The sequence below is a fragment of the Thamnophis sirtalis genome, unplaced genomic scaffold (genome assembly GCF_051295495.1).
Source record: "Thamnophis sirtalis isolate CommonGarterSnake01/CBP01778 unplaced genomic scaffold, rThaSir2_p1.2 scaffold_11, whole genome shotgun sequence".
Taxonomy (NCBI): Eukaryota; Metazoa; Chordata; class Lepidosauria; order Squamata; family Natricidae; genus Thamnophis; species Thamnophis sirtalis.
Genome location: NW_028261391.1, coordinates 5,371,993 through 5,381,549, shown reverse-complemented (window position 1 = coordinate 5,381,549; position 9,557 = coordinate 5,371,993).

Below are 9,557 nucleotides of genomic sequence, written 5' to 3'. Positions count from 1 at the left end.
AGGCATCCTTCGCTTCCTGCCACTTTGGGCTGGAGCTTGCACCCTCTGCGCTTGGCCAAAGAGCTGCAGGGGGGAGGGATGACACAGCGAAGCGATGGTGGCCGGAGCCTTCGTGCAGGAGAAAAGTCGCATCTTTTTGCATCTTGTTAAGACCCTCTTTAAGCGAACAGCCGGCAGGCCCACACATGCCTTTGCTGCCCTTTGGCACTCGCTTGAGGAGGGGGATCTCTTCGCATGTGTGCACCCTCCCAGCCCACCAGAGCCGGCCAAGGGGTTGCGAGTGGAGAAGCAGGAGGGGGGATTGCCTGAAAGGAAGCCACCCCTGATCCTAACCCTAACCCTAACCCTAACCCTAACCCTAACCCTAACCCAAACCCAAACCCAAACCCAAACCCAAACCCAAACCCAAACCCAAACCCTAACCCAAACCCTAACCCTAACCCTAACCCTAACCCTAATCTGACCTCTCTTGGGTGTAATGATGCTTCAAAGTTGGCCAATTGTGGCTGCCAAAAAAAATGCATGGACCTTTTTCAGATGTGGTCATGCATTAAGCAACTGAGGTGGTGACATCATTTTTAAACTAGGTATCACTAACCAGCTATAACTCTTACCTATAATTGAATGCTTTGATGAATCAATAACAGTTGCTGCAGGGTTTATTACAACAGCCCAAATTATTAATGATCATGGTATTCATTTGTTTCAGTTGCAGAAGATTGAAAAACTGCACAGATCCAGAGATGGTTCTCAAACAATGTGTTGCCCTTGGGGAAAAAAATCTCATATTTGCAGGGGAAATTGAGTGAGGGCATGGGTGGGATTCTACTGGTTTGAACTGGTTCGGATGAACCGGTAGCTTTGACTATCAGCTGGGAGTGAACCAGTTCGCTCTGACTTTGAAGTGGGACCGCCCACCCGCCAGTCCCTGCACTCTAGTCACCTATATTTTTTTTTCTGAAGGCCAGCTGATTGGTGCCTCCTCTGTTTTACTCGCCAGCAGTAATGCAGAACTGTGCATGTGCACTCAGCGAACCGGTTGTTAAACTGGTAGGATCCCAGCCCTGAGTCAGGTGTAATTTTTTTCCCATAACAACGTTCTCATGATGAACTTTCAAGGGTTTAGAATAGAATAACAGAGTTGGAAGGGACCTTGGAGGTCTTCTAGTCCAACCCCCTGCCTAGGCAGGAAACCCTACACCACTTCAGACAAATAGATATCCAACATCTTCTTAAAAACTTCCAGTGTTGGGGCATTCACACCTTCTGGAGTTAATTAATTGGTCTAACGGTCAGGAAATTTCTCCTTAATTCTAGGTTGTTTCTCTCCTTGATTAGTTTTCACCATTGCTTCTTGTACTACCCTCCGGTGCTTTGGAAAATAGCTTGACTCCCTCTTCTTTGTGACAAGCCCTGAGATATTGGAAGACTGCTACCATGTCTCCCCTAGTCCTTCTTTTCATTAAACTAGACATAAACTAGGATTTGCATGAGACATAATGGTGGCGTAGATAATATCTCTGGGACCCACAAGATTGCCCTTTGGATTCAGACAGATTAATATGGACATATGGTACACCATTACTTTCAAATAAATTCTGGCATAATATCATGCTAGGGACAAATGGGATTACACAGACCTTGAAATTTATTTTTTTTAAAAAAAGAACATTACTTTCTCTCCTAATTAAACGGCACGTGTCAAAGGTGACCTAAATAATGTCAATTACTGTGATAATATCTTTTGACAAAGTACCAGCACCAATCAGGCACAGCATTAAAAGACATGTTGCTATTCTTTCCCCCATCAATGGAGGAAGGAAGAAAAGCAAAAGGCATCAAAGAAAAGGGTTACAGCCACCTCCAGATCAACTAGAGAGCCTCAAAGAAAGAGAACAAAGCAGGACAATGAGGGCAATGGGGATATTTCTGTTCATTTTGCTGCTTGCTCTGCTCATTCTCCTCTTCTTGAAACAACTCTAGTTCCGAAGACATTTGCCTCCTGGTTCTTTAGCTCTACCTCTAATTGGAACTTTGTAGTCTTACGGGTTTTCCCTTCGTGAAGATTATTTCTGTAAGGTATTTCATTTCATTCTAAATAATCCATCAGTCATATGCAAAATAATACTCAGTGGTTTTCTTTGTATCATTATTGCAGAAATATGTATTAACCTAAGAAAATATTCTCGCATGATGAGAAATTTAATTAATCAAATAATAGTGATGACACTTGATGAGTTATTTTCCAGATCATGCCAGAATTTTCAAGCCGAGACCTGCTCACCAACAGTTCATGGGGCAGGATGTGAAATAAAATGGGATTGAATTTTTAGAAGGCAGATTCTAGTTCAATCTTACCAAGAAAGATTTGATAATTGGAACAAATCCACCAGAGAGAAGGTGGCTTCCCCTTCACTCTGCTCAAATGAAACTAGGTATTCCTCTTTTGAAAATGCTTTATTTTGTATTTCCTGCAGTGGACAATAGGTGGAACTTGGTAGCCTCTATGGCCCCTTCTAATTCTGCAGTTCTAGAATGATTTCAAAAACTTTCTGGATCTGACTTCTGAAGAGTAACAGCTTGTTTTAGATAATGATCAATATGTAGGTGGTTGGAGAATGAAGCAATAGAACAGGATTTTGTTCAGTTGCTTCATGTGCACGAAGCTGATATATACCGGATTAGTAAGACCTAGCTATTGCTGCTTATAAAGTTTAACTAAACTACCTCTCTACTTCTGGCATGTTATCCTGCAATAAGGTTTTAGCAATGTACAGTAAGTCGTGTTTTCTGCAATCAAGTTTGAAGTGGTTTACCATAGGTTTGTATCTATTGTGTGCTCGTGTATTGTTGTGATTGAGGCTGAAGTAGTCATTGACAAGTTTATTAGACTTTGTGCAACCACACTGGTTTCATCTTGGATTTCTGTTTTTCTTTTTTAGTGGTATTGTGTTGAAATGGGCTTTTAGGATCATATTTTTCAGAATTTCTCAAGCTTCTTGGATTGTTTTCTCCTTAAGAATTTTCATCCAAGGAACCTTATTCTTCAACTTTTTCTGGAGCAAAAGAACATTTTATTATATTAGTTATGAGAAAAGCAGCAGGTGTTGTATGAATGTTACCAGACTTTTTCTGTTTGAGGATACTATTGGTAACAAGGTGATCCTCCATAATATTTGTATGAGTCATCTATCTCAAAGAAGTTGATCAATTTTTTAAAAACAAATTACCCAATGAAGATTGCATTGCTCTTGTGGCCAATCTTAATTCGGGTTGCAGCCCACTAGATGAAGAACAAATACTTCATCTGTTCTTGCTGTTCTTTCATCAGTCACACGAAAATTCAGATCACTTAAAACTGGTTCTTCAAGGAAGCCAAAGTTATGGACCTACCTACAATAAAGGATTTAGGAGCTGGAATATTTACATCCCAAAGACTCTGCGTTCTGCCCTAATGAGCCTATGTGAGAAATGAAACCTGCCTGGGAGATACATAACCCTAACCAACTTGCTCAGACTGAGGAAGCTATTAGGATAAGCAGTAAAATGTTTTGAACCAACAAGAAAAGACTCGATTTCCAGATGTCTTTGATCTAAGAATTTAGGAAAGACCGTAAGTGGCACATTGTAAACAATCTATTTCACTTGATTATAACTTTGCTCAACATTGATTCACTTGGCAGCATGTAAAGTGATATGGAAATATATACACCATGTGGATCACAATGTCTAGTAGTGCTATCTGGATTCAAAACTGTGAAAGAAGGAATGACCAGCTTCTCAGGTGGATTTTCTGACTGACCAGGCAATCATTTCATGTCTCCTCTTGAGAAAGGAGGGGGTAAGTGCAAGTAGTAAGAAATTGTACATAAATTGCCATCACAAAGTGGGGGAAGGCATAGTAACAAAAGGATACATAGGCAAAAGAGATACTGCTTTTACTCTACCTTACACCAAATTATTGTACATCTGCATGGCTTTCAATCTGCTCCATTTCATTTAAACATTGATTTAGACATTAGTCAGTAAATCAGTGCAAGGCTATTCCAAAGGATTTGCATACAAAAGCAAAATTTGCGTAATTTTATGAATTCATCCTCTTTTTTAAAGTTAGTTGTGATCTGCCTCTTGGAGTCTTTTATTAGTATAGTCATTTGGCTTTTACGTTTTCAATTTGTCAGTTAATAACTTGGATTTTTGTAATCAACTTCATGGTATTTTTGTTTTCAATACCAAATGCTGAAATGTTCTCTCTCTCTCTCTCTCTCTCTCTCTCTCTCTCTCTCTCTCTCTCTCTCTCTCTCTCTCTCTCTCTCTCTCTCTCTCCCTCCCTCCCTCCCTCCCTCCCTCCGTGTGTGTGTGTGTGTGTGTGTGTGTGTGTATTTGCATGTTTGTCTGTGCATTTGTAGTATCCTTCTACATATTTAGCAGTCCCTCTTCTCCTATGGCAAGAGTTCCCAACCTCTGGTCCACGAACCAGTACTTTTCCACAGTCTGTTGGGAACTGGTCTGCAGAAGCATCAGGCAATCAAGTGAAGCTTTATGTACACATGCATGGGATCTAGGTTTTGTGTTAAAGTACCCCCCCCTTTTTTTTCTCTGGTTCATAGAAAAAATATTTTCAAATTGGTCTTGGGCTCCAAAAAGATTGGGGAGCACTGCCCTAAGAAATATTTTGTTTCATGAATACATTCAATATGAAAATTCTCATGCCAAGCTGAATTCTAAATGCATATGGAGAAAGTTAGCTAGCTAGCTAGAGTATAGATAGGTTGATAGATAAATAAGTGATGGTTACTTATAAAAAGCATGTAAAAATGCAAGTAGAAAAATAGGGACCACCTTTGGTGGGAAGGTAACAGTGTTCCATGCACCTTTGGTGTTGAGTCATGCCAGCCACGTGACCATGGAGACGTCTGCAGACAGCACTGGCTCTTCAGCTTTGAAACGGAGATGAGAATCTGCCCCCTAGAGCAGGGACGTGCACTCACTAGAGGCAGGGGAGGCAGGGCCTCACCAGTTTCCTGAAGAAAAAGAAAGAATTTTAAAGATTTTTTTAAAATAATAGTTGCTACCAGAGTCCAAGTCACAGTGGCTTGGAGTCTGCTTAGTGCTAACTGTAGGGGGAGGCCTGAGAACTATGGGCCTCCTTTGCCTAAGGAATTTTTTGCCTTTTAACAGTTACGCAAGGGTTAAAAAGCAAAAAAAATAGTATGCAAATGAGGCCCATAGTTCTCAGGCCACCTCCTGCAGAGGGCACGTGGTGGCTCTAGGAGCCACTATCCTAGCCTGCCTGGCCCTGGAGCCTGGCTAGAGCAAATCTGGAATTTTGGCGCAGCTGGAAGGTATGTGGGTCAGAGGGACGGAGCAGGGGAGAGGAATTCAATTTATTTGTAATGTAATTGTAATTTGTTTTTATTGTGTGCGTGTGTGTGTGTGTGTGTTTTATTTTTTAAAGTGCCTTCCAGGCTGAGTGAAGCAACAACCTTTGGACAGGAAAGCATACAGCTTGTTAGAGAAGTAGATTTTAAGGGGGGTTTGAAACAATAGCAATCTTACAAGCTCAAAGTTGGCACATTAATACAAAGTTTCTGTACAGGCTCCAAGCCATCTTGTTTCATTTCCATATTCAACATAAACAGCTAGGAAAAGTTGTTAGATCAAATCAGAGAAAAGAACAGACTTTCTGTGATCTGAATGGATTTGTACTTGAAACTCCTGTTAATAAAGGATCGTGATGTGCATTTTGAAGACAAAACTGCTTCAGATCAGCTGCAGCTTGGGGAAAGCCAGAGCTTGTGAGTTTGCCAACCGTGCGGGTGTTTGTGTGTGTGTGTGTGTCGCATCGGGGCAGCGCCAAATGCAGAGTCTGACCCTCCGACAACCTAGCTGGAAAAGGATGGGGGGGAGCGGAAAAACAAGAGGCGGTTTGAGCCCAATCTAATGGGTTGTGGGGACGAGGAGGAGAGTCGCCTGTTCCTTTAATTTGCTCTGTTTCCTCCACGCTCCATAATTGGCAAACCACATCTTCACAAGCCAGGACCACGTGGTTCTCTCGGGGAGAGAGAGAGAGGGAGAGAGAGGAGGGCGCCTTTGGAAAGGGGGCTGCTGATGCAGAAATCCTCCCTCCCATCTCTCAGGTCTCTTTCCCCACCCCATCCCTCCGCTCCCCCCCAAATCCACCCTCTGCCTCGCCAAGCCGCCGCGATGTCCTTAGAGAAAACAGGTGAAGAAGCGCCCTGGAGGCATGGGGGGAGTGGAAAAACACATGGGGGAGGGAATCGCGTGTGCCTGCATGTGCCACGGAAGACCCCCATCTCCACCCACCCTCTCCAAGCGAAATGGATAAGGCTTGACCAAGTGGGGAGGAGCGAGGGGTGTTTTGGCCAGATCTGGAGCAGGAAAGTTTTTGTGTGGTGCGAGGGGCAAAGTGGCAGTCTTTGGGAAGGTGGTGGGGTGGGGTGAGGGAGGGAGGGAAAGAAGAGCCGTGTTTTTTCTTTCTCTTTCTCTCTGCCTCACCAGCAATGAAGGTCACCGCACGTCACTGCCCTAGAGTCAGGAATGACTAGCACAGATGACTGCAAGGGGAAGCTTTACTATTAACCTTTTAAATTCTGGATGCTTCTAAGTAAGAGCTATATTGTACCTCTTCAGTATCATATTTCTGTTAGATATGGGAAATTCTTTGTGGTGGGGAGGGGGAGTTAGAAATGGGTTTTTTTTTTGTCATCCTCTCATGTTTGCCTATCACTTGTTTCCCCTTTTTCTAAGGAAAAAAATTAACAAGGCATTTTGATTAATCAAATGATTGGAAAAGGACAGATACTTTTGCAGCATTGACAATAAGTAAAAATGTAAAACAGTTTTCTAGCTCAGTGATTCCCACATTTATGGTGGTTTGTTTCTCAACTTGCTTCTCCATCAATGGGCAGAGGGTCTGTATTGTGTCAGTTGTCTCCCCATTCTTTGCGAAATTGCATTAGTTCAGTAAAAGATTGATGATGTCTCATAGTTATCTATTATTTTATGTGTTCCATAAATTGCCATAGAATGGAATAGCAACCAGGAGAGCTTGTAGTTAGAGACATCACTTTGGGCATAACTTTAAATTAGAATGCACGCAGGTAATCCTGCTTGTAATCTTTTGTGATTCACTCTAGTAGGTACACATTAGTCACTGTAATGAATATTTATTTCAGTAACCAATCATAAAATAAAAACAAACACATACAAGTTCATCCAAAGCCAAAACTCTCTTCAATCTGGGCTATTTCAAGACAGTGTCTTACTCAGTGTGAATCTACTGTTTACTGTACTTATTACTCCCATGCCTTGATTTTCCTAGAGAACCCCCAGGACAATATTTATTCTCATGACTTGCAACAAATGAAACCAACAGAATCTTAAAAAGTTATGATATCAATGTAGTTACTTACAAAGCATATCTAAATTATATTAAAGTAACCAAAATATATTTACAATCCCCCAAGGCAGAGATGGTATTCAGCAGGTTCTGACCAGTTCTGGAGAACCGGTAGCGGAAATTTTGATAGTTCAAGATTCAAGGTTTATTTTATTTATATGCCGCCCTATTCCCGGCGGGACTCAGGGCGGCGTACAAACCCAAAGGAGGGGAAGGGAAACACAAGAACTACAACAAAAAGTACAGGAAATTTAAAACAACCAACAGCCACACGTTTCGAGGGGGGAAGGGAACTCATTGACCCCAGGCCTGCCGACACAGCCAGGTTTTAACGGCTTTTCGGAAGGCCTGGAGAGAGGTGAGGGTTCGAATCTCTGCGGGGAGCTCATTCCAAAGGGCCAGAGCCGCCACAGAGAAGGCCCTCCCCTGGGTAGTAGCCAGATGACATTGGCTAGTAGACGGAACCCGGAGGAGGCCTAATCTGTGTGATCTAATGGGTCTGTGGGAGGTAATTGGCAGCAGGCGGTCTCTCAAGTACCAATACCATGAAGGGCTTTATAAGTTCAGAGAACTGGTAAATACTATCTCTGACTGGCCCCACCCCCATCTATGGGGTGAGGTCCACAGTAGGGTTTAAGGTTCAATCTGTGGGGGTTTGAGGATGTAACAACAGAGTCAGGTAGAGCATGCCAGGCATTGAGCGCTCTGTTGCTGAAGTCGTCTTTTCTGCAATCGAGTTTGGAGCAGTTTACCTTGAGCTTGCATCAAGGTAATTTTTTTTCTTGTTCTGTTAATTCTGTTGGCAGCTTTATACACCTTCAAGCATGGTATCCCTTGGGCTATTGGTAAAAGTTTGCTCTAGTTGGAAAACTCCCTAGGAAAAATTTATTCAAAATGAAAAAAAAAGTGATGCTAAGAATTAATGGAAAGTAATGTTTTATTGGCATCCAAAGGGGAAACAAAGAAAAAGAAAACTTAATCATGCACCATCTTTTGCATAGACAATCTCCTGGTCTTTGAAGCAGCAATACATTGAGCAGGTTTCAGTGTTGAGTAAACAGAAGCAAAACACAAGATTAAATGAATACTGTATATACTCAAGTATAAGCCTAGTTTTTCAGCCCACTTTTTGAGCTGAAAAAAGCCGCCTCGGCTTATACTCGAGTCAGTGAAAAATTTGCCCGAAATGGAGGAGAAAAAGGGGCGGGGCCATGCCACTGGGTGATGCTCGTGAATGGCCCAGCACCCCTGAGTTTCCCCTCCCTCTGTGTCAGTTTGCCGCGCAGCGTGCACCGCACCATCCCCCCTCCTCACGTTCTAATGTAATGCAGGGCTATCTTACGATTCCCCTTCCTCCCCCTCCTGCCGCTCTGCAACGATGTCCCACCTCCTCCTTGTTATGGCAAGCAGCCACATAGCGATGTCCCACCTCCTCTGGTACAGTGATCCAATGATAGGAATCACTGTGCCGTGTGTCATAGGAGGCGGGACATCATCATCACAGTGGGACATCAGCATCATGAGGTGAGTGAAGTATTTCATTGAATACACCGGTATTGTGTGATAATAATTTGTTATGCAGAGCAAATTTTTACAATGGCTACTGTATATTTAATGGGCACAGGCAGGCTGTATATGTTATTCAATGGGCAATGGCATTATTGGTATCTATTTTTATTTTTGAAATTTACCGGTAGCTGCTGCATTTCCCACCCTAGGCTTATACTCGAGTCAATAACTTTTCCAGTTTTTTGTGGTAAAATTAGGTGCCTCGGCTTATATTCGGGTCGGCCTATACTCGAGTATATACGGTACTTCAGTATTGCTGTTCTTTCATCAGTCCCAGGAAGATTCAGATCACTTCACAGGTTCCCCCAGGGAAGCTAAACTTAAGGACCCTCCTACAATAAAGGATTTAGGAGTTGGAATATTTATCCCAAAGACTTTCTGCCTACTGGCCTAATGAGCCTATCCAGATTAGGTGAGTAATGAAACCTGCCTGCGAGACATATTTAGGGTCCCCAACCAACTTGCTCAGACTGAAGAAGCTACTATGATAAGCAGTAAATTATTTTGAACCAACAAGAAAAGAAGACATTTGCCAAGACTCAACTTCCAGATGTCTTAGAATTTA